This window comes from Podarcis erhardii (assembly GCF_964252035.2).
Source record: "Podarcis erhardii genome assembly, chromosome: 3".
Lineage (NCBI taxonomy): Eukaryota > Metazoa > Chordata > Lepidosauria > Squamata > Lacertidae > Podarcis > Podarcis erhardii.
This window is the reverse complement of record NC_138507.1, coordinates 27,106,855-27,126,756: the sequence shown is the minus strand read 5'-3', so window position 1 is coordinate 27,126,756 and position 19,902 is coordinate 27,106,855. Positions and strand designations below refer to the sequence as shown.

General features: G+C 44.0%; 1 protein-coding gene across 3 annotated transcripts in view; it reads right to left on the bottom strand.

Moving 5' to 3' along the window:
* Positions 1 to 18,010: 18,010 nt before the first annotated feature.
* Positions 18,011 to 19,902, bottom strand: part of DCDC2C (doublecortin domain containing 2C) — a 59,521-nt gene continuing 57,629 nt past the window's right edge. For all 3 annotated transcript variants that reach the window (XR_014155152.1, XR_014155153.1, XM_081857155.1), the window contains one exon: positions 18,011 to 18,924. The gene's annotated coding sequence lies outside the window, so the exon portion shown is untranslated. The remainder of the gene's footprint in view (positions 18,925 to 19,902) is intronic.

The window sequence follows — 19,902 nt, the reverse complement described above, 5'->3', positions numbered from 1 at the left end:
GCATTTTATCCCCACAACAAACCTGTGAGGTAGGCTAGTTTGAGAGATAGTGACCGGCCCAAACTTATTCAGTGGACTTCATGGTCAAGACCTGAGATCTGGTCTCCCAGTCCTAATCTGACACTCTTAACTGCTACATTTACCTTTATGTGTGTGTAAATTTCACTCCCTTCCCTTGAAAAGCAAAGTGACCCGGAGATTGAGCATTTGAAAGTTCCTTTCTTCGGCCCAAAATGAATGCCATCATAGATGTTGAAGAGCATGTGACTATGAGATATAAGCAATATAAACACTATATTTACAGGACTGCATCTCCTGGTATGCCCCGCAGAGGACCTTAAGGTCCATGAAAAATCATAGTTTAAAGGTCCATGGCCCTAAGGAAGTTAGATTATCCTCCACCAGGGCCAGGGCCTTCTCAGTGATGACTCCAATATGGTGGAATGCTGTGTCCCATGAGACCAGGGCCCTGCAGGATTTAAATTCCTTTCTCTTGGCCTGTAAGACAGAGCTATTCCACCTGGCTTTCAACTTGAACTTAGCCTGATCTTTTATTCTCCCTCCCCTTTTTATGAAGATTACCCACTCTGGGATCCCACAGCTAATTCTCCCCTGGTCTCCACGCTGGCCCAAATAGGACTAATTTAGCCAGCTAGCCCTGGTGATTATCTAATGTTTATTGGATGAATTTTCCCCCTAAATTGATTTTTGAATTCTGAATTTATTGTTATTCATGTTTTATACTGTATTTTATGCTGTTTTTTGTTGCATCAATTAAGTGTTTTAAATTTGTTGTTAGCTGCCCTGAGCCCGGTTTTTGAACCAGGAAGGGCAGGGTACAAATAAAAAATTTATTATTATTATTATTATTATTATTATTATTATTATTATTATTATTATTATATTTCTTGCTGTTGTAATAGTTAGTAGTAGGCATAGGCAACCTTCGGCCCTCCAGATGTTTTGGACTACAATTCCCATCATCCCTGACCACTGGTCCTGTTAGCTAGGGGTGATGGGAGTTGTAGTCCCAAAACATCTGGAGGGCCGAGTTTGCCTATGCCTGTCCTAATACATAGGGTCCTGGGGTTGAACTACAGATGTCAAAGCAGCACCTTCGAATGATAGTCATCCTGTCACTGGCACACCAACACCCACGCAGAACAATTGACCTTTATTCCTGCATCACAGGGGGTTGGGCTAGATGACCCTTGGGTCCCTTTCCAACTCTACGATTCTATGATTCCATGGGTGTTAGCTTGCCTCACAGGGCCTTCTAAAACAGCAGCATCATGAGTCACAAGGAAAGCCTTATTGGCTGCATTGATTTTAAGAAGTGACCAAAGGGGCCATAATAAGCTAACTGGGACTAGATTTCAGCAAAGCATAGTATATTGGAAGCCATAGGATATATTGGCTAAATTAGATTGAAATGGATCTTGGAGTGGCTGGCAGACCCATTAACAGCCAGTAAACACAGAAGAGCTATAAATAGCGGTACGTTTCATTGGAACGAGGTGCCCAAGCGAGAAGCGGCAAGGTAAAGCGTTGGGCTCTCTCTTTACTACCTCCAGCAATGTTCCTGGAAAAGGAAAGAAAAATGCCAGAAGTAAACGGATTAAAGCAGTGTATTGGTTTGTATGCATGGGAGGATGTTATCAAAGGTGGAAGACGAAACTGCCCTTTGTGCAAGGTTACCGAGAACTGCACTCGCTCACATTTATGCTATTTCATGATGCCAATGATATTCCTCCAATTTGTGGGGTAGTAAATCTCTGAAGCATCTGCTCTGTATAATAATTTATACAGTACTTTTAAATGTGTTTTCCAGCTTTCCTTTTATTTATTACCATAGCAAATTAAGTCACTATTATTCCCATTTCACAGATCGCAAGCTAAAGAGTTCAGATTACAAAATGCCCCTCAGCCTCATAATGAGTTTATAACTAAGGAAAGGCTTGACCTTGCGATCTCCCCAGATTTAAGGGCCAAATTTTATGCCGGGGCTCGACAAACTGCTGCCTAATTTCATGCGAGTGGCAAGGAGGCGGAAATGGGGGTGGCAGAGAAAGGAAAGTCTCATCCACGTTTGGTTCCAGCCTCTCTTCCACTGGTGGCATGGGGCTGCTAAGAGATTGCGCATGTGGAAATGATGTCCTCAGAAGAAATAAGTTGCTCACTACTGCTCTGTGGCCTGGACCACATTCCAGAGACGCATACTGATCGGCAAGCCTTATGATAACAACATAAACCTGCAGAAAGATCTTGGCTAGGGGTAAGCAAGCTGTGAGGATTCCAACAGAGAAGTAACAGGGGGAAGAGTTAAGCAAGCCCCATCAGCTTCTCCACTGAAAGTCACCTTCCTTTCCAAAAAACTATTCCCCAGACAGACACATCTGTGCTGGGCCCGGGGCTAACCCGAGAACCGTGGTCCAGGTCCAGTCCAGAATCCGTAGGTTCCACTAGGAGTCTATCCGACAGGGTCAAGGCAGGGCACGAGGCAGGAAACCAGGCAAGGACAGGTACAGGATCTCAGGCAGGGTCTGGCATACAGCAATGTTGCTCCCGCAACCTGGGGCGGGGTCCGACAGCCTTTTATCTTTGTCGGGGTAACGGCTGGTCCTGATCCCCCAGCAACTCACCCCCGTTTTGCCTGAAGGCGAGCACTCCTCCTGCAAGTACTCAGGTCTCTCCTTCTCTCAGACCTTAGTCTCTGCAGCTCAGGAGACGTCGGTGGGTTACTAGACCCAGGGGCCGCCTCAGCCTCCCCTGACCCAACCGGTAGTGGAGCAGCTGTAAGTGATGGCCCAGCTGAAGGCAACAAGGTAATCCCTGCATCTGGAGCCAGGGCAGGCTCAGGCCCCTGACTCAGCTCAGCTGGTGTTTGTTGCAGGGGAACCTGTGCAGACTGGGACTCTTCAAGATCAGGCCCCAGACTTGGTTCAGATGATGCCTGAGGCAAAGAATCTGGTGCAGACTGAGACTCCTCTGGTTCCGAGTCTGAGCACGAGTCCCAGGCCACCACAACATCATAGAGGATCTGGGCAATAACACATCCTGCCAGTGCAAGGCCCAAGACTCCCGCCCCCACAGCCCCATTACCCATTTGCACACCCCCTATGCCATCCCCTAGAGCCCCATAACAGATTTTGGAGAGCCTCTGGAGCAGATTTAGGGGGTATGCGGAGAGACAAAAGGGGGAGTCCTTATGCTGATGGAACGCTCACATAGCTCACATAGTTGGATACGCACTTTGTTGTAAGTCTCGCCTATTATGGTTTACGTTTGTACCCTGAAAGCAAGCCGTTCACTTGCCCTCTCCTATCCAGACATTGTGCAGAGCTACAACATCTTGAACAGTGCTACAGATATTCATTGGCTCCTAGCATAGCAGGTATAGGCTAAAGCAAAAAGCTATACAGTGGTACCTCGCAAGACGAATGCCTCGTAAGACGAAAAACTCGCAAGACGAAAGAGTTTTTCGTTTTTTGAGTTGCTTCGCAAGACGAATTTCCCTATGGGCTTGCTTCGCAAGACGAAAACGTCTTGCAAGTTTGTTTCCTTTTTCTTAAAACCGTTAATACCCAGGGTGCATTCAGGGGGTGCAGTTGCGACTTGACTTCGAGGAGCAACTCATAGCACGCGGTGTGGTAGCCTTTTTTGAGGTTTTTGAAGACTTTGGTGATTTTTGAAGCTTTTCCAAAATCCGTGCTTTGCAAGACAAAAAACTCGCAAGACGAAAAAACTCGCCGAACGAATTAAAGACAAGTTCGGATGTTGTTTCTATAGCTTGTGGACAGGATCAAAGATGTGTTTATTGTCATGTGACCTCAAATCATTCAGCCCGAGCAGGGTGTTTCAGACTCGACTACTTATTATGAAGCAAATAAGTTTCAGTACAGTGGTACCTTGCAAGACGAAATTAATTCGTTCTGTGAGTTTTTTCGTCTTGTGAGTTTTTTCGTCTTGCGAAGCACGGATTTTGGAAAAGCTTCAAAAGTCACCAAAGTCTTCAAAAACCTCAAAAAAGGCTACCACACCACGTGCTATGAGTTGCTCCTCGAAGTCAAGTCGCAACTGCACCCCCTGAATGCACCCTGGGTATTAACGGTTTTAAGAAAAAGGAAACAAACTTGCAAGACGTTTTCGTCTTGCGAAGCAAGCCCATAGGGAAATTCGTCTTGCGAAGCAACTCAAAAAACGAAAAACACTTTCGTCTTGCGAGTTTTTCGTCTTATGAGGCATTCGTCTTGCGAGGTACCACTGTATAATGTGACCCTTGCATTCTGCTTTTTCCACCACTGTAACATTCCCATTTATCCTTGTTGTCAAAAGCTCCTCACTTCCACTGAAGTGCGCTGAACAAAATTCAGAGTACTGTAAGTAAGTACTGGGTGAGCGGCTGCGAGCCTGCCTTTCGCTCGGTAATGCACATTTGCTGAATTAATCAAACTTTAGGAGTCAGTAACCATAACCCTTTGGGAAATCATGGGGAGAGAATTTCTTTCACTGGTTGAACCTACTAGTCCTAATGTTTTCCCCATTAACCACAGAAACTTTAGACACAAGTTTGGAAGAAAGTTAACAATCTATAGGCTGTCACAGTAAATTTCTTCATTGAGTTATAGCCACAATTGTCATGGGACATCGTAGGAAATCTGAGTTAACTTTCGACAGAAAAGGTTGACATTTGAGGCTGTAGCCCTTGTTCAATTCATATTTATTTTAACTGTCCAATATATGCATTATGTTAGACTGTAAAAATGCATATCACCTCTGTTCTTTTTCATCCTTGGTTTAGGTTTGTTTGTTTGTTGTTGTTGTTTTTAAAAGATGTGCTACACATAGTGGCAAATTAGTTTCATTGGCTGGGTTGTTTTTAGCTGAAAAAGAGTTTTTCTAATACTAAAATAAATACTGTTCATGTATGTCAACCTCTTAAAATAATTCTGACTTTAAGAAGGGCACCATTCTGATCCACACTGAGACTTCACTTCCTAATTAAATGATTGTAAGACATGTTTTGACATAAATCTACAGATTTACTGTATGAACTTTCTTAGGAAGTAGGCTAGGCAAAGGCTGATATGTATGTGGAGAAACACTGACACCTTGTGACCATAACAGGTACAGCACCCCTCTACCCCCTCCCCGTTGGCTCTTTAAAATATCAAGCATGCTAGTGACCCCTACTCTCCAGAAAACAAAACCACATGCCTAGAGGGGAAATTGTAGAGATGCTTCCCTGTTGGGCTGTATTCTTATATTATTCCTTTCTTTCTCTTACCAGCTCATGACTGTGTAAAGACAGGAACAGGAAGCAGAGTAGTTAATTAAAAGTGATGGGTGAAAGGGACTTGCAAAATTTAGATACACATAAAGGTAAAGGTAAAGGAACCCCTGACCATTAGGTCCAGTCGCGGACGACTCTGGGGTTGCGGCGCTCATCTCCCTTTATTGGCCGAGGGAGCCGAAGTACAGCTTCCGGGTCATGTGGCCAGCAGGACTAAGCTGCTTCTGGCGAACCAGAGCAGCGCATGGAAACGCCGTTTACCTTCCTGCCGGGGTGGTACCTATTTATCTACTTGCACTTTGATGTGCTTTCGAACTGCTAGGTGGGCAGGAACAGGGACCGAGCAACGGGAGCTCACCCCATCACAGGGATTCGAACTACCAACCTTCTGATCAGCAAGTCCTAGGCTCTGTGGTTTAACCCACAGAGCCACCCACGTCTCTGTACACGAGATACACGAGGCCTCACCAATTCATAGAAGGATGTAAACCTTCCTCTAGGTCAGGGGGGGAAATCAAATTTGTTGTCTCAGGTAACCAGTTCCATAGCGATTCATGCATGCGATACATTGCAAAGGATTCTGGGACACATTCTTAGGCCTACTGTCTGTCTGTGTTACAGTAATAAGGCCTGTTAGGCTTAGTTATAAGGCAACATGAAATAAAGGAAAATGAATACTTCTGGAAAATGGTACACACAACACCTTCAAAGCATGGTACAACTGAAGCACATCATTTCCTTCAAAGAATTCTGGGCAAAAATGGCAAAACCTTATGCTTCAGGATATGGTTTGGATGCAGGAGAGAGACTTTGATTATGACACAATCTGATTTGCACTAAAATACATTTTAACCCCAAATACATCCATCAAGCAGATCTCATTAAATAGTGCAATATCTTAAATGCTTAATCACACCTATACGTCTTTTTCTATTTAATAGTGGCTATGTGACTGCTGGGAGAAAGGTAAGCACCACATTTCTGATGACAAAAGAAAACCCCACATTATTGGGTGGACTGTGGTTGCGGCTGCTTTTTAAAAATCTTATGTTTTGTTGGCTCATATCGGTTCTTATCTTTGGGCAGCTGATAGCATTGGATGGTTTACACTTTTCTATCACCATTTTCCTCTTTTGTTTGTTTTATATTGTTCTAAAACAGCTTGGGTGGGCATTGCCCAGAAAGGCAGCCTATAAAATAAAATAATTCCACAAGTGGTGGGTTTGCCCCCAAAGCCAACCCTTTTGGACATCTGTCTTACAAGAAATATGCAAAATAACAAAGCAGGTATTAGAAGCAGGTATTGGAATATCTTCCAAGACAATAACACACACTCACACTACAAAGAACTCAGAAGCCACCTACTCTCAGGAATCAGCTACATTAGTAAAAAAAAAAATTGTTTTAGATTTGTTATAACACTGAGACACCAGATGGCGCTGTGGAGTTCTGTCTTTCGGCAAAGTGATTTCCCATTATGCGGTTTACAATGCATTTTCATGAAATGTTTTTTTGATGTGTGTAGATCCAACCTCAGCAGCCAGGAGCATCATAACTGGAGGGACCTGCCAGGAGTGAACATGGACCACTGGTACCATATCGTATGGGAAACAGCCCTACTAGAAAAGCTAAGCAACTAACTGAAACTAGCACAGGGCCAAACAAAAGAGGACGCCTTCATCCCAGCGTGGTTCCCCTTTATTACACACACAGCCCAAAAGGACAACAACAAGAACCCACCAACAGCATACGAATCAATATCGCTAACTTGACCTAACAACCCCCCCCTCTCTCTCTCTCTCTCACACACACACACACACAAAAACCTCACTGCAGTCAACTGAAGGCAACCAACCATGCTCTGTACCCCCAATGTTTCCCGCCACCAACAAAAACTAATAAATGAATAGAAATATACCCACGAGAAGCTGACACAAATACCTTGCACATACACTATGCAAAAGAATAAAGGTTTCCTACCTCCCCTCTCTTCCAACACCCCCTCTTCTCCCCCAACCTTACACCGCCTATAACATTAGAGTGTCACATCGACTATAACTGATCTGCATAAAGGACCCTATGAACTGAAAGCAGAGATGCTCTATGTACTTTTAGATTCCAGTAGGTAGCCGAGTTGGTCTGATGCAGTCAAAATACATTTTAAAAAATTTTAAAAAATATCCAGTAGCACCTTAGAGACCAACTAAGTTTGTTTCTTGCAATCCAAGAAAATATTTAATAAAAACATTTATTTAAAATATAAATAAATAACATAAAGGCAATGCCTGCCAAAGCTGTCATGTTAAATTGCTATTTGCACCCATAGCCCTTCCCTTTCAAGCTCAAATAGCAGCTTCGGGGAGGGGAAGAGATAATTTTCATAGTGAGAATAGTGCAAGGGGAAAAGGTTAAAATCCCACCAGTGCTATGGTCCAGATCCAAACTGGGTCCCCTTGCAGCTGTTACTTTAATAATCCTATAACAACAGTAACACATACATACAACAATTTGATCCCACATTTAACATGGTCTATGTCTCCAAGTACAACCTTTATTTCCCAAACAGATGATACTGAGACATAAGCACTGCATCACCTAGCATTCTGTCTCTCACTGTGGCAGTACCCGATGCTCGAGGGAAAATGGATAGAAAACTCAACATTGCAGAAACACAGAGGACTTTCTGACCCGGTAAGACGACATCAGAACAAAAAATTATCCTTTACATTTATCTTTGCATTTAATGCCTGGAATGGTGTAAATTCCATAGCAATGCCCCGAGTTAGTCATATTTTGAAAAGTCACATGATGTAACACAGGGGATTTTTTTGTTGTTGTTGAGGTTTCAAATGCACATTAATCTGAAGCAGAATTCCAGAGCCAGCATATTCTGAACTCTTACCTTAGGGGAAGCTTGGTACATTGGGAGATCTCAAGTTCAAATTGCAGTCTGCTGTATATTGCAATGTGCTGTCACTCACAGTACCGCTGGTTTATTTCAGACAACTGCAAAAGGAGGAGATGAAGAGTTTCAGTAGCGGTGCTAATAAAATAATGGTTCTCCCCTGGGAATTCCCCACAGACATTTTTAATATGGAACTGGGAGTGATATCTACCTTGGATTCCATCTCTGAAGCTAAGCAGGCCTGAACCTGACAGAAGGAAGAATGGAATGCAAATGTAATGAACATTACAAAATAAAATGCTAGTAGTTTGGGATTAGTCTATTTGTTTGGCATAGCCTCCACTACATAAGTTCATCTCAAGTACCAGTCATTTCCTGAAATTTATTTTTGTTTTGCTTTTCCAGAAAAAGGGCTAGTGTGTTTTCTTATGAGAAAATTGGACTTCTGATCAAAACAACCCTGGGAGCAGCAATAAATGGATGCACAATCTGCCTGCCCCTCCACTTTTTGTGCTTTCAAGGAAGAACTTTCATGCAGCAGGTGTTCACAATCTAAAACTGACATACAGCTAGGCTGACATGACACCTCCAAGTAGCAGGGTTCTTTAAAAAGAGAAATGCAGCTGGACATAAAATGTGCAGTTATATTTTTTAAGAAAAAGAAATTATGCGGTTGGAAAGCTGATAATGTGCCACTGGGGGGGGGGATCGGGGAGGGGAACTAGACACATTGTATTAATATGTTTTAAAAGTATTTAAATGACAGATAATATGTACACAAAGTATATAAGGATATGTCCCGAACCACAGGGTACCTGGTGGCAAGTCTCTCAGGACTGCACAATCCCACAGCAGATTTTAATGCACATTCTGGCAGGCCACCAAGTCCCAAGTGCTGTCAGGCCAGGTTCCCGCCTCTGCCGCCGATCCAGGGGTCAGGGGACCTGGAGGTCAGTCCCACACAAGCACAGTCCCACAGAGATCCTGGAGTATCCAAGCTGAGGTCCATCAACATGGGCAGTTAAGTAGACCCACCATCTCAGGTCTGCTTCCCTTTCATACTTTGCATGTTGACTGCAGCATCTGGGCTTGATGAGGCAGATGACCCTCACCTGTTCCAAACCTTCTCCAGCTGAGAAATCATACACCTTCCTCCCAGAGCTAGTGAGCCTCACCTGGCCAGCTAGGGAGCCTCACCTGGCCAGCTAGGGAGCTGGGCTGTGGGCCATTGCTCGCCTCAGCCTCCTAGAGGACCCCAAACAATAATATCATATAACATCAAGAGTTGCCCTGTTTCTTCTGTAAGGTCACAGCAATCAGTACTGAAAAGTCCACACTGCAGGCCCTGTTGACTGCAATGTAAAACTTTGCATTTTAAGCATAGAGTTGCCACCTTTGTTCTGGTGAAATATGGGACAGGACCAGTGAGGGGAGTTGGGATGGGGAACAAACTTTTTTTTTCACTTGCTGCTGGAAATGATGTCAAAGCGATTCACTGCACTGGGTTGCTCCCTGTGTTGGCCATGCTCATACAGCAGAGGCAAAGAAATGCATGGATCTATGTTAGTAATGTGCATTGATTTGAATGACTCCCATCCTCTCCACCTGCTGAATTTCTGCCTGTCGGAAGAATGAAAAATACAGAAAGAAAGAAAGAAAGAAAGAAAGAAAGAAAGAAAGAAAGAGGGGGAACAACAAATCCTGCCTCTCTCCCTCACAGCGTTTTGCCTTCAGCATCCTGACAGGGTTCACATAACCCCTCATCCCTCGGACAGCTCCGATATATGAAGCTCATGGATGTTGTTTATTTATTTTCAAAAAAACCACCACACATTTATATACCTTGCTATAACATTCCAAGTTACAGCGGCCGCCTCAAGTCCATCTACCACGCAGCCCAAACCCACTGAGATTACTGGGTGTTACTCCTGAGGTAGAAAGCTCTAGGATTTCCACAGTCCCTACATTTCCCGCCTTTACACAATTAACAGGTGCTAGGCAGGACGCAGGTGGTGCTGTGGGTTAAACCACAGAGCCTAGGACTTGCCGATCAGACGGTCGGCGATTCGAATCCCCGCAATGGGGTGAGCTCCCGTTGCTCGGCCCCTGCTCTTGCCAACCTAGCAGTTTGAACGCACATCAAAGCGCAAGTAGATAAATAGGTACCGCTCTGGCGGGAAGGTAAACGGTGTTTCCATGCGCTGCTCTGGTTCGCCAGAAGCGGCTTAGTCATGCTGGCCACATGACCCGGAAGCTGTACTTCGGCTCCCTCAGCCAGTAAAGCGAGATGAGCGCCGCAACCCCAGAGTCGTCCGCGACTGGACCTAATGGTCAGGGGTCCCTTTACCTTAGGCAGGACTTAAGCCCTCAAAAATGATAAATGTTGTGTTCAGTAAAGCAAGGTCCCAGCAAGGCCTGTCACTGCGAGGCCCGGCCCTTCAAGATTGGTGTCAGCCCTATGGAGTTGTATGTTAGTATATCATTTTTGCCTCCTTCATTTCAAGGGTCTCTGTGCCCCTGAAATGAGGGAGCCGCTTAAACTTTTAACTGCTGATCATAGCATGACGGCTCAAGTAAACAGAAGGAGGTGGCTGGCCGAGGAATCCAGCACCCACAGAGAGGACTTAGGCCTTTGCTTTGCTTTGCTTTTTAGCAATGCGTTTAAAATTGTGCATCCGTGGATGAATAAATTCTCAGAGTTGTACGGTGAGCTCCTGGCAGACTAAGTCAATATTAATTAGGATTGATATACAGCAGGTGCAAGAGGACGGGAGGCAATATGGATCACATTGATACCTGCGGCTACTATCTGCAACACTGAGGAAATGAAGAACCTTATTACACTAGCAGGACAAAATGAGAAAGGAAAAAAAGTAATTGCTCTGAAGGCAAAAGTGTGCGTCTCCTCCTCTGTCAGGTTGGGTGCTGAGTTCCCGGAGGCCAATTCTGAACTTATATATGACACAGTGTCAGTGGCGTAGCGTGGGGGGTGCAGGGGGGGCTGGCCGCAACATCTGAGGGGGGGCGCGCTAATCTAGTGGAAGAGACCCGAGTGCTAAAATCCACGTGTTAGGGGGCACAAATTACTTGTCTTGCCCCGGGTGCTGACAACCCACACTATGCCACTGCACAGTGTTTATTGTGTTGTGTGCATTTGAGCTGGAGAGAATGTCCAGAGGGAAGGCTTCTGAAACTTTACTCCACATTATAAGTCAGGGGTGGTTTGCCTTGCTAGTAAAAGAAAGACAAATAAGGGGGTTAGGAACATATAACTGAATTACCAGCCCCCAAGAATATGCCAGATGTCTCTTTAATATATCTTTCCTCATAAATAAACCCATTAACTTCAATGAGATTGTTACAAAAGATTTTGTACTCGAATACAAGTCAATTCACACTAGGACACATCTACACTGCAGACTAGTTTAACATCGAGTCCCTCTACCCAAGAAACTCTGGGAATTGTAGTTCTATGAGGGGGATATGTCCTTAACGAACTACTGGCCTCAGGATTCTTTGGGAGAAGCTATGACAGTTAAAGTGGCATAAAATCAAAATAAATATAAAAGTGGATGAGGTGTATGCTTAATCCAAATGGTGAAGCAGTGTGAAACAATCCAGGGTTATCACTTGGATAATTCACAGGGAGCACAGACAGAATTTAGCTTTGCACGCTATCGGATCAGAGGGGGAAATGTGGAAAGGAATGACACTCCCTGTTTTCCAGCATTGCATGCAAAAGGGTAGAGGCATACATATATTCGCCCACCCTACCCCTTCATCCCACCACTGCCAGTGGATTGCTTTAGGGACGCAGGTGGCGCTGTGGGTTAAACCACAGAGCCTAGGACTTGCCGATCAGAAGGTTGGCGGTTCAAATCCCCATGACAGGGTGAGCTCCCATTGTTCAGTCCCAGCTCCTGCCAACCTAGCAGTTCAAAAGCATGTCAAAGTGCAAGTAGATAAATAGGTACCGCTCCGGCGGGAAGGTAAACGGTGTTTCCGTGCACTGCTCTGGTTCGTCAGAAGCGGCTTAGTCATGCTGGCCACATGACCCGGAAGCTGTACACCGGCTTCCTCAGCCAATAAAGCAAGGTGAGTGCCACAACCCCAGAGTCGTCCACAACTGGACCTAATGGTCAGGGGTCCCTTTACCTTTACTTTACCCCTTCATGTGATTGGGGCAAAAGTTCCTAGGGCAAAAGACCTGCTAGGGAAGAGCTTACAAAAATCTGCAATGTCGCTATCACATCATACACAAATAGTGCCATTTCCTTCAAACTACCTGCAGCTCTCCAGGGAGGGATATGGTTGTCTTTCTGTAGCCTCAGTTTCTGCATCATGAACTTGGATGTTGCAGTGCAAAGGTTCGCTAAAAACTGCATCCATGAAACCACTACGTTTTAATTCAAGTTTCACCACGAAATTTGGCTGTCCGGTAGCTGCCAAAAAGAGACACTTGATCACCACCCACCAAGATTCACATTTTGTTGCCCAGATTTGGGCTTTGCAGGCAATGTAATCATTTGACTGGATAACCAGCAAACACGGAGTGCGGGTGTGAGCAGAATTGCTGAAGTATCCCAGGAGAGGGGACATGGCTTGCTGGATTCCTGGACAGGAGCACTCTGTATTGCCATATTCTGCTGCAGTTCCCACTTGTTTGCTATAAGATTCAACCCGTAATTCTATGACAAATGAGAAGCATCTAGTTTGTAATATCACACAAAACCAGTGCTCTGAGGTCTGCAAGCCAAACTCCACTCATGCAAGAGGACTTCCCCTTCTTCCTCCCCTGTGTACCTACAAAATCTCCTTTGGAGGGTCCCCCAACCCCCTGGAGCTGATTTTGAGGCTGTGCAGGTGTGCTGCAGGGGAGAGGAAAGTTCCATTCCACAAGTGAAAGCCTCTTGCACTAGTGGAACAGGAACATTGGCTACCACCCAATGATTTTACAGATGTGTCATATTCCGAATTCAGGAGCTCATTGTGTTCAAACATAGTAGGAAAAAGAGCATGTTCCTGTGTGGCCTAATAGCCTTTTCATCCTCGCTATCAGTTGTCCTAGGTACTGACTTCTGCCTTCCCTGGGTTACACTTTGAAAACAAAATAAATGCCTCCAGTGCTTCCATGTAGCTTTTCCATATTTAATCAAAAGCATTCATGTGTCTGCTTTCAACACGTTGAGTGGAGAATTTCCATGGCTCCAACCTGCAAGCCCTTCAAATAGTCTTTGTGATCTCACCTGAGCAGCACATGAAGTGCTGAGAAACAGAGAAAGCTTCTGGCGACGTGAGCTGAATTTTGTAGAACCAGCTGCCGTTTGATTGCTGCTGTGTGAAAGTTGGCAAGAGGCCATCTGGTCACCTTCCATGATTTCCACAATGAAAACACCAGGTAAAGAAAAGATTCATAGACGGATCTTGTGCATGTTCAACAACTGATACCAGGTGAGAGTGTTGGTTGAGGAAAGCTCAGTATTGAGTCCTCTGACTTGTAACAGGTCCCCAGGAAACGAGGCAGAGGTCCTCCCTTATCACTGGCTATAACCTGATCCTTTTAAACTGCAACTGTATCCCAGGATAGTTAGTGGATCATTTAAGGATGACCTAGAGACATCACCTTGCCAACAAAGGTCCGTATAGTAAAAGCTATGGTTTTCCCAGTAGTGATGTATGGAAGTGAGAGCTGGACCATAAGGAAGGCTGATCGCAGAAGAATTGATGCTTTTGAATTATGGTGCTGGAGGAGACTCTTGAGAGTCCCATGGAGTGCAAGATCAAACCTCTCCATTCTTAAGGAAATCAGCCCTGAGTGCTCACTGGAAGGACAGATCGTGAAGCTGAGGCTCCAATACTTTGGCCACCTCATGAGAAGAGAAGACCCTCATGTTGGGAAAGATGGAGGGCACAAGGAGAAGGGGACGACAGAGGACGAGATGGTTGGACAGTGTTCTCAAAGCTACCAGCATGAGTTTGACCAAACTGTGGGAGGCAGTGGAAGACAGGAGTGCCTGGCATGCTCTGGTCCATGGGGTCACGAAGAGTCGGACACGACTAAACGACTAAACAACAACAACAAGGATGAGCTGGGTGTTGTTCCAGCCACCTTCTAATTTCTGTAAAAGGAGGGAGTCTCAATTGTTAGTAACCCTCTCCTACACTGCCCCTTCCTCTCCTATGTAGACATTCTGAATGTTCACATGGGGATCTGTATCAGCCCAAGGGATACACTCCCTTCTGGGCAACCTTTCAGATGCCCATGGTGGGCAGTGCCAGAGGTAAAAGTGGGTTGAGAAACAAGTTTTGTTTTACGTATTTCTTTTTTAATGTAGCATCTGATTGTAGTAAAACCTCCAAGCGCTTTACAAGAAATATTAAAATTCCCAAGAAAAGCAAAAACAAATTAAAACATTTAAAGATAATTAAAATTAAGAAATTACATTGATCTCTTAATTAATATTGAAACACATCAACAACCACGTGTCTGGACAGGATTGCTAAAACAAAATAAAGTAGTTTAAGATTTAAGCAGACATTGAAAAAATTACAATGGAGGCGTCCACGTGATGTCAGTAGGCAGCGAGTGTTGGTGCTGCCAAAGTGAAAAATTGATCCCTTACAACTGTGGAATAAGTATAATGTGGCACTAAAAACTGTGCCGGTTCTGAAGGTCAAAGTGGGCACACATGGAGTAAGGCAACCCTGCAAGATGAGAGTCTTACCTTAGTAAAGGTAAAGGGACCCCTGAACATTAGGTCCAGTCATGGCCAACTCTGGGGTTGTGGCGCTCATCTCGCTTTATTGGCTGAGGGAGCCGGCGTACAGCTTCTGGGTCATGTGGCCAGCATGACTAAGCCACTTCTGGCGAACCAGAGCAGCACACAGAAACGCCGTTTACCTTCCCGCCGGAGTGGTACCTATTTATCTACTTCAACTTTGACGTGCTTTCAAACTGCTAGGTGGGCAGGAGCTGGGACCGAGCAACGGGAGCTCACCCCGTCACAGGGATTCGAACCACCAACCTTCTGATCAACAAGCCCTAGGCTCTGTGGTTTAACCCACAGCGCCATCCACGTCCCACTTACCTTAGTACAGTAGGCTATATTCCACTCATGCAAAAATCAAACGTTTCTGATCTTCGAGAGTCTTCTGTAGCTATGAACTGTCCCAACACACATACTTCCCAAAATCAATGCCACACAACCATCCACTAAGTTCACTGCCACAACAGTGATCTGATGAAGAATGTCCGAGAGTTGCTGCACAATATGTGATATTTCTAAACAACTTTCAGCAGGATTGTCTGTGGCAAGAGGGTTCCTCTCTTAAATCATCTCAACCTTGAATAAACCATAAGTGTCTCCAAGGCAGCAATGCCTGCCTGAAGTTAAATACAAATAATGTGCAACACTGTCAAGTACCATTCAACTCAAGCAGACTGGAGGGAGAGAAACCAGAGCTGTGCATGGGAAATCAGCAATCAATGAGGATAATGAAGGAATGTACTCAAGTGCCGAGACTCCAAGAGGATAACTCCAGGCAAATTATTTGTCAAAAATCTAAGTTCATCTTCAGCTCACCGAAAAGATCTTTTGACACAGTAATCTATTGTGTGTAGAAGGGAATAACTGTTGTTAGGAACAGTTACAGCAAATAACTATAATGGGAATGAATGTCAGAAAGTTCTTAATGTCTATCATGTTTGTGAATTTATTGGATAGTTTTGTTGGCTAGTACATCATGCAAACATATATGCAGCTTCTCTCATATAATGTAACTGAAATATATGTACTATATATGCCCTGCAGTCCTTCTCAGAAATATGAGTGAAATGCATACATAACATGCTGCTTGTGGGAAACGACACATTCACATGCCAATTGTCCCATCAAATATATAGGGTACATGGTTCCCTGCATGCCATGAACAAGCTATGAAATACCTGCGACAGCATTCCCAGCATCGGAAGCCAAAGGAAATGCAATTTTCCCAGGGCACCTGGCTTCCTAGGTGTCCTAGGAAAATAATATGCTCATGGCGCCTATTTTTCCTGGCAACTTACTTCCAGTTAAATGTCCATAGGACTGCAGCCTTTGTTAGGATTGGATGGTGGATCTACTAGAAATCTGTTCATATATGCTGTGGCGAACGGACCCCCAGAACGAATTAAGGTCGTATCCGGAGGGTCCACTATGTTCTATAGCCATAATGTTCATTACTACTTCTTTCTTTTAAATATCTTCCTTCCTCTCTTATCCTCTCACCCCAGGATCCCAAGGCCTAGTAATCTTCAGGATTTATTTTTTGTCAAAACTAAGATGTTTTGTACATTCTACTCTAAACTGATATGCTGTGGGGGAGGGGAGACAAGATTGATGCTGTCCTCGAAAACAGGATAGGTTTCTAGGAGAGTTGCCCTAACTATGGAAAGTAATGTATCCAGACATGTAGCATTCCTAAGGGAAATAAGCTTTCCCCCCTTCTTTTTTAAAGGGCATCAGGGTGGATCTATGAGCAGTGTAATGGAAAAGCTCCAGAGATCCTCTAAAAAGAAAATCTCACCATGCTTCAAGTGTTTTAAAAATTAGGATGTCAGTAGCTCAGTAGAACTCCCTGAAGATGTGCACATGAGCACAGAGACATGTAGTAGAGAAGAAATATCATGGCCCTTGCTACAGAAACAAGAGCAAACTGAAACACAGCTTGCTCCATCTGGAAAGAGAAAGAAATGTGAGCCTCATTGCTCAAATTGCCAAACTGCTACACTGGAAAATAAGCAGCCTCTGGGAGACCCAAGATGTTTTAAATGGCAAATGCTGCTTGCGTAACTTTCTGTAAACCTGTATCAGCCATCAGTGTCCCTAAACTGTGTTTCATTGCAAATCAATAAAGGATATCACAAAATGCATCCCACCACCACGGCATGGAACAAAAATGTTGCAATCCAAACCCACACCTAGCTGTCCCATTTATTTGCCCGTAATGGATAAGTAAGGTTTTTGCAGTTTCAGGAGCTGTATTTGGACTTTTAATGCTCTCTTGGCAGAATGGTCCCTGAGCCCCACCCCAAAGTATTTTGTTTTCTGCAGAGCAGACAATATTTTTGCATCAGGACATAGTTTCATGATGCAACATTATGCAGGATGTATGGACACACTGAAGCATATTTATAGGTAACTTATTTGCTTCCCATCTCTCAAAGACCATTAGGATTTTGCTTGACAATGTAAAAAAAAAAAGTTCTCTGATGTTTCAAAATGGATCATGGTCAGCTTTAAACGGGATGAGGCAGGTGGGTGAGGGAAAAGCCAATCTTTCTCTAAGCCAGTTAATTTTGTATGTATGTTTGCCATTGTGAAAACACAAGTGACATTCATTTCTGATTCCTTTATATTAAACCATTGCCTTCCCTAAATACCTGCCTGCATCAAACAAGCACGCAACTCCTGCATATTATGTAGGCACTTGTAAAAATGTCAGAGCAAATTATACAGATTCTTTCAGTTCCCCGAGGCTACCTTGTTATTAACATTTAACACTGACTTCTCCTGGAAATACTTACAAAAGGTGTACAGGTGCCTTGCTGGAAGTGTGCACAGATGTCTTGTGTGCTTTGGAAATCACTGCTGTATATATAATAATAATAATTTATTATTTATACCCCGCCCATCTGGCTGGCCTTCTCCAGCCACTCTGGGCAGCTTCCAAAAAAATATTAATATACTGTAATACATCGAACATTAAAAGCTTCCCTAAACAGGGCCGCCTTCAGATGTCTTCTAAAAGTCTGGTAGTTATTGTTCTCTTTGACATCTGGTGGGAGGGCGTTCCACAGGGAGGGCGCCACCACCAAGAAGGCCCTCTGCCTGGTTCCCTGTAATTTGGCTTCTTGCAGTGAGGGAACCACCAGAAGGCCCTTGATGCTGGATCTCAGTGTCCGGGCTGAACGATGGGGGTGGAGACGCTCCTTCCGGTATACAAGTCTCCCAAATGTTAATTTAGCTTGTTGGCTTCACCTCTTCATTTAAGTACAAATTCTGGACTTTCTTTTCCCATTAATAATTTTAAAAATGGCGTATTTATGATAATGAGTGCCTTGCTGGATTCTATTCATCCATTCGGTATTGCGTTTTCAAGTTTCAAAGGTTGTTCCTGATCTTCTTAAGCATTCTGATGAAAATGTCCAATTTCAGCATACTTAATACAGAACAAAGCAGAGCGGTCTAAAAAACAACGAAGTTGAGCACCACCTAGTGAATATGCCACAGAATTCAAGTTCTCTCCATAAGGATGGTGCAAATAATGGTTCTTTTTAGATAAGCTTTCAGCCACCAGTACAGTCTTCACTTCAGATGCAGCTCTGCACACAGAATGCTGCCTTTTCTTCTCCAAACAAGCTTTTGGAAGATGCATCCTATTGGGATTGGTGGTGATTGGTACTTAGCCAGCACAAAATCTCAAGCATGTGAGGATTAATTAGTATTGCAAAGACACCTTGAAGATAAAGTGAGCACAGTGTACATGCTCAAAGGCTACTGTTATATTTTTTAAAAAAACAACAAAACACACACCATGATTAATAACTATTGGAAATTTCAACTGCACTCTCAGCAAATATTAAAGTACGGGTTTTCTTTGTGTTAAATAAGATTTTTAATGGAGGTTGCTAGTACTTCAAAGAGGGCTTGAGGCACGTAGAAATCCTTTCAAACAGAATCCAAATCTGAAATGCAGAAAATTCATCAGTAGTGCTTTCTATAAAATAATAATAATATATAAGCATCCATTATTAGCTTAACCCTACACCAGGGGTCAGCAAACTTTTCAGCAGCGGGCTGGTCCACTGTCCCTCAGACCTTGTGGTGTGGCAGGCTATATTTTGAAGGGGGGAAATGAACGAATTCCTATGCCCCACAAATAACTCAGAGTGCATTTTAAATAAAAGCACACATTCTACTCATGTAAAAACACCAGGCAGGCCCCACAAATAACCCAGAGATGCATTTTAAATAAAAGGACGCATTCTATTCATGTAAAAACACACTGATCCGGGCCGGATTTAGAAGGCAATTGGGCCTTAGTTTGCCCCCGGGCCTTAGTTTGCCTACCCATGCCCTAAACGCTGAAAAACAGCTCTTGTTGAGCATTTAAAAGACATGAGAGATTGATGGTCACATCAGGGTTTCAGTTCTCTTGGCTGTAGTGAACAACCCTGGCAACACTTCAGTGCCAAGTTCTCCATCTTGTGCTGGTGGCCCCAGGGTAGGGAGTCGCATCTGGCAGCCTAGAGCAGGGGTGAGCAACCTGCAGGCCATCTGGATATTGCTGAATCATAGCTTCCATCTTATTTAGAAAGAAACTCTGGGTTATGCAGTTTGGGTAAGAGCAAAGGGAGAATATTAGAGAATTAGCAAAGGGATCTGCAGAACTCAGGAATGTCAGCAGCATAACAAATGATCAAATGTAACACTTGGGCTAAAAAGGTTTGTTATGGGGAAGAATGCCCTCACAACCCAAGTGTGACTTCCAAACTAGTTGGAGATTTATCACTAATAATAATAATAATAATAATAATAATAATAATAATACAACCAGGCACTGGTAAACAGTGGCAGAGAGATTTGTGCAAGACTGGCAGAAGAGAAGGATGGGAAGGGACAGGAATGTGGACCCAGGTCACATGCTATGCCCAGTGGACCCG